Source organism: Mesoplodon mirus (genome assembly GCF_964341445.2).
Source record: "Mesoplodon mirus genome assembly, chromosome: 9".
Classification (NCBI taxonomy): Eukaryota; Metazoa; Chordata; class Mammalia; order Artiodactyla; family Ziphiidae; genus Mesoplodon; species Mesoplodon mirus.
Genome location: NC_138985.1, coordinates 29,259,345 through 29,265,519, shown reverse-complemented (window position 1 = coordinate 29,265,519; position 6,175 = coordinate 29,259,345).

The following is a 6,175-nucleotide window of genomic DNA, read 5'->3' as shown; positions in this document are numbered from 1 at the left end:
AAAGGGAGATTATGAAAACAATTCCATTTACAATAGCATCAAAAAGAATGAAATACTAAGGAATTAACTTCACCGAGGAGGTGAAAGACTTATACACTGAAAACCACAAAACATCACTGAAAGAAATTGAAGATGTAAATAAATTGAAAAACATCCAGTGTTCATGGGTTAGAAGACTTAATATTGTTAAGATGTCAATACTATCCAGAGCGATCTACAGATTCAATGCAATTCTTATCAAAAGCCCAATAACAGCTTTTGCAGAAACAGAAAAATACACCCTAAAATTTATATTGGAATCTCAGTAGCCAAAACAATTTTGACAAATAACAAAGAACACTCACATTTCCTGATTTCAAAATTATCACAAAGCTATGTAATCAAAACAATGTAGTATTGGTATAAAGCCAGAGATGTCAACTAATGGAATACAATAGAAAACTCAGAAATAAACCCATTCATGTATGGTCAAATGATTTTTTTTTTTTTTTTTTTGCGGTATGCGGGCCTCTCACTGTTGTGGCCTCTCCCGTTGCGGAGCACAGGCTCCGGATGCGCAGGCCCAGCGGCCATGGCTCACGGGCCCAGCCGCTCCGCGGCATATGGGATCCTCCCAGACCGGGGCACGAACCCGTATCCCCTGCATCGGCAGGCGGACTCTCAACCACTGCGCCACCAGGGAGGCCCTCAAATGATTTTTAAAAAAATATTTATTTTATTTCTTTTGGCTGCACTGGGTCTTAGTTGTGGCACGTGGGAACTTTGTTGCAGCATGTGGGATCTTTAGTTGTGGCACGTGGACTCTTAGTTGCAGCATGCATGTGGCATCTAGTTCTCTGACCAGGGATTGAACCTGGGCCCCCTGCATTGGGAGTACAGAGTCTTACCCAGTGGACCACCAGGGAAGTCTCTGGTCAAATGATTTTTTTGTGTGTGTGTGTGGTATGCGGGCCTCTCACTGTTGTGGCCTCTCCCGTTGTGGAGCACAGGCTCCGGACGTGCAGGCTCAGCGGCCATGGCTCACGGGCCCAGCTGCTCTGCAGCATGTGGGATCTTCCCGGACCGGGGCATGAACCCACATTCCCTGCATCGGCAGGCAGACTCTCAACCACTGTGCCACCAGGGAAGCCATCAAATGATTTTTGATAAGGGTACCAAGACCATTTAATGGGGAAAGGACAGTCTTTTCAAAAGATGCTGGGAAAATTGAATATCCACTTACAAAAGAAAAAAGTTGGACCCTTATTAACACCATATACAAGAGTTAACTCACAATGGATCAAAGACCTAAACTTTAGAGCTGAAAGTATAAAACTCTTAGAATAAAACATAGGACAAAGTTTTATGACATTGAATTTGGCAATGATTCCTTGGATATGACACCAAAAGCATATTTAGCAAAAGGAAAAATAGAGAAATTTGAGTAAATGAAAATTTTTGCATCAGAAGTCACTGTCAACATAGTAAAAAGACAACCCACAGAATGGGAGAAAATATTTACAAACCATATATCTGACAAAGGATTAATATCCAGATTATAGAGAGAACTCCTAAAACTCAACATCAAAAAACAAAACAAGAAAAAAACCTAATTAAAAAATTGGCAAAGGACTTGAATAGACATCTCTCCAAAGAAGATATATGAATGACTAATAAGCACATGAAAAGATGGTCGACATCACTAATCATTAGGGAAATGAAAATCAAAACTACAATGGGGGCTTCCCTGGTGGCGCAGTGGTTGAGAGTCCGCCTGCCGATGCAGGGGACACGGGTTCGTGCCCCGGTCCGGGAAGATCCCACATGCCGCGGAGCGGCTGGGCCCGTGAGCCATGGCCGCTGAGCCTGCGCGTCCGGAGCCTGTGCTCCGCAACGGGAGAGGCCACAACAGCGAGAGGCCCGCATACCGCAAAAAAAAAAAAAAAAAAAAAAAAAAAAAACTACAATGGGATACCACCTCACACCCATTAGGATGGCTACTATCAAAAAACTAGAAAAGCACAAGTGTTGGCAAGGAAATGGAGAAATTGGAACACTTGTGCACTGTTGGTTGTACCATAAAATGGTATAGCTGCTGTGGAAAATAGTATGGGGTTCCTCAAAAAATTAAAAATAGAACTGCCATACGGTCCCATAATTCCATACCTAGGTATATTCTCCAAAGAACTGAAACAGAGTCTGGAAGGGATATCGTACACCCGTGTTCATAACAGCATTATTCACAATAGCCCCCAAATGGAAGCAAGTGTCCATTGATGGATGGATAAGCAAAATATGTTGTATACATACGATGGAATATTATTCAGTCTTAAGAAAGAAGGAAATTTTGCAAGATGGATGAATCTTGAAGACATTATGTTACATGAAATAAGCCAGTAACAAAAAGACAAATACTGTATGATTCTACTTATATGTGGTACTTAGAGTAGTCAGATTCATAGAGACAGAAAGAAGAATGGTAGTTGCCAGAGCCTGGAGGAGGGGAAGATGGGGAGTCAACATTTAATGGTACCGAAGTTCAGTTTTACAGGATGAAATGAGTCAGGAGGATGGATGGTGGTGATGGTAGCACAACAGTGTGAATATCTTTAAGACCACTGAACTGGTCTTAAAAATGGTTAAGAAGGTAAATTTTATGGTATGTGTATTTTATGAACACAGAAAAATGTATGCACAAAGAGCAGCGGTTTGCAGTGGTTCGGGTTTAGGGAGAGCAAAGGATGAATAGGTGGAGTACAGGGGAGTTTTAGGCTGAGACACTATTCTGTATAATACTATAATTGTGGATACTTGTCGTTATACACTTGTCAAATCCCATAGAATGTTCACACCAAGAGTGAACTCTATGGTGAACTATGGACTTCCGTGAATAATAACATGTCAATATTGGCTCATTGATTGCAACAAATGTGCCACACGCTAATGCAAGAGAGTCGTAATAGATGAAACTGTTGAGGGGATGAAAGGGCATGAGGGAACTATGTACCTTCTGTTCAGTTAAGAAAAAAAAATTTTTTAGAAGGACATTTATTTATTTATTTATTTATTTTTGGCTGCGTTGGGTCTTCGTTGCTGCGAACAGGCTTTCTCGAGTTGCATTGAGCGGGGGCTACTCTTTGTTGTGGTGCTCGGGCTTCTCATTGTGGTGGCTTCTCTTGTTGCGGAGCATGGGCTCTAGGCGCGTGGGCTTCAGTAGTTGTGGCACATGTGCTCAGTAGTTGTGGCTCGTGGCCTCTAGAGCGCTGGCTCAGTAGTTGTGGTGCACGGGCTTAGTTGTTCCGCGGCATGTGGGATCTTCCCAGACCAGGGCTTGAACCCATGTCCCCTGCATTGGCAGGTGGATTCTTAACCACTGTACCACCAGGGAAGTCCCCCCAAATTTTTTAAAATCGAAATATAGTTGTTACAATGTTGTGTTTGCTCAATTTTTCTGTAAACATAAGACTTCTCAAAAATTAAATCTATTTATTTTAAAAGAAGCCTTCACATTGGCCAGAACAGGATCACGGGACCACTGCTGGCTGCAAAGGAGGCTGGGAGAGCAGGGAGCAGCATCTCTCGCCTGGACTGTGGACACAGTCCTTCACCAAATAGAATTGGGGTCTGATGGCAAAGAAGATGAAGGATCCACTAAGTGACCAGGCTCCAAATCTCAACCTGTAGGCTGGTTACCCCTGTGAGCTGGAAATGACCATAAACTCTTCACATCACTGCTGGTCAGAGCATTGCACACACAGTTAGCCAGGTGCCATGGCCTGGACCAGTGACTGGTGGAGCATCCCATCTTACCCTGACCTCTCAGCCCAGACTGCAAACCCTCAGCATGCTCCTGGGGTGCAGAGAGGCAAGCCAGTGAGGCATGCTGCGTCGGCCAGGCATCCCTGACCACAGGAGGCTCCTGTGCCGGCAACTGGCCCCTCCTCGCTGCCTCCTGAGCTTAGCAACAGCGTTCAGCTCCGGTTCCCTCTCTGGGACTGCTGGGGCAGGTTCAATCCCATTAGTAATTAAGGAGAATTGAAAACGAGGCATCTTTTTACAGTTATTAAATTTGTAAAGTCTGACAGCAGATCGAACACACAGTGAAGGTGAGGCTAGTGACTTGGCACTTTTGGTTATTGCTGGTGTCAGTGGAAAGAGTCGCAACCCTTGGGGAATCCATGTGTGTCCACCATCTGAACCCTTCACCCGACACCAATAAGCAAGAGTCTCATAATTACTCAATACATCCTAGATTAGATTAGCCCAAGGGGAGAGCTGATGCACTGTGTGTACTTAAGGCTGTAAACGTGGTACTTGTCAACACTCCCATCTCATCTCTAGAATCCTGGATTAAGGACGATAAATACAAAATAGAGGAAATACAGGCAGGCACAAAGATATTAACCAAAAACTTATTTATTGGAAGCAGCCAACCTTTGGCACCAGGAGAGGGGACAGTCCATCACTCTGTGGACACAGCCCAGTGACACACACGCTAGTCAGAGTCTGAAGGCAGTGTTGAATCTGTGCTAAATGTCAGGAGATAAAGTGGGATACAGGAGTGTACAAAAACTGTGCCCACAACCGAAGTCCGTGCCCGGGGCATGGCCTCGGAGACCCCACACATGCACAGGGAGCCGGGTGGTGAGATCGTGGCTAAGAGTTTTCCTCTTTTACTCAGAGTTGGAGGCTGCTGCTCTCCCTCTGTGTGTGTTTCAGAGAAGACCCCAGAGACCACACATCTGGGCTCCGTCTCTGTGGGTCTCCCCTAGGGACAAACTAGGTCTATGGGGTGTGCCCGGGGGCTCCACAAGTGCCAGGGGGGCCCGGGGCTGAAGCTGCAGAGAATGTCCTCATCCAGCGACCAAAGAAGATGATGGACAAGCACACACCCTTGGGGCAGGCTCCCCATCATCTTCCGGAGGTTCCCCGTGAGGCTGTGGGTACCCAAGCCGGAGCCCACTCTTTTTTTTTTTTTTTTTTTTGACCGCGCAATGCACAATGCGGGATCTTAGATCCCCGACCAGAGACGGAACCAGTGCCCCCTGCAGTGGAAGCATGGAGACCTAACCACTGGACCGCCAGGGAAGTCCAAGGGGCCCACTCTTCAATGCACTCTGGTTGCTTCCTTCCATCCCCTGGCTCATCCCCACTGTCTGCTGGTGCCCTCTGGGATCACCTTCCAAATCAACTCTTTGCATTGGAATCCCTGCCTCAGCGTCTGCTTCGGGGGAAAGACATCTAGGAGAGAGGACAGAGCCCCTAGGTGGGAGCTGGAGTCCCAGCATCTGCCTGCCAGGGTGTATGGGGGCGGGGCCTGGGAGGTGCCGGATGGAGGTCACTGCACACGGCAGCCCCTGGGCCGTTGGCTCTCCTCTCCACCGTGGCTGACTGGGGGCTTCGGGGTCCGCCTGCACCTGCCCTGGCATCCCCCCTTGGCGTCTGGTTCCCCCCCTCTTGGCTTCTGTCTTCCCCTGTCTGTGTTGGGTGGCTCCCTCTGAGTCAGGCCAGGGTCTATGAAGCAAACACAAGGCCAGGGAGACAGAAGTTTCCTTCCTGCAGCCGCCTCTGGCAGGTGGCCACATGAGAGGTAGTCCCCACGGGCTGCCCTTATCTGCTCGGCCTTGGCATGGGGGCCAAGGTCTGACCCATTCTGGTGATAGGGAGAGCCCAAGGGAGGCCTCAGAGCTCCCTATCTGGAAGGAGCGGAAGGTGAATGAAGTGTAACCTGGGCCCAGGGTGGGTGGGGCTGCCTGCCGGGGGCTCCCAGCGACCCTCAGCCCCTCCATGGTTGGTGGGGACAGACCCAGGCACGGGACATAAGGGAGGGGCCCGGGGCGGAGGGGCGAGGCTGTGTGTACCCGTCACACCTGGCGTCTCTGTGCACTGTCAGACCCCAGCGAGCTGGTGTTTGCCCCTCCACCCTACCGTCCCTGTGTCACTCCACCCCTAACTGCCCGCTCTGCTATCGGGTTGTTAATATGAATTAACAACAGTTGCTAAGGATGACAGTGAAAGGGTGTGTCCCAGCCAGAGCTGGCCTGGACCCAAGAGGGCACTGGGGAGACTGAGGGGTCTGAGGCTGGGGCTTGGGGGCGCGAATAGAGGTTCGGGGGGCCGGTGCCCAGGCCCAGCCACGTCTCCCACTTGTCCCTGGTCCTGGGACCTCCTGCAGCAGAGGCCGCTTGGGGAGCTC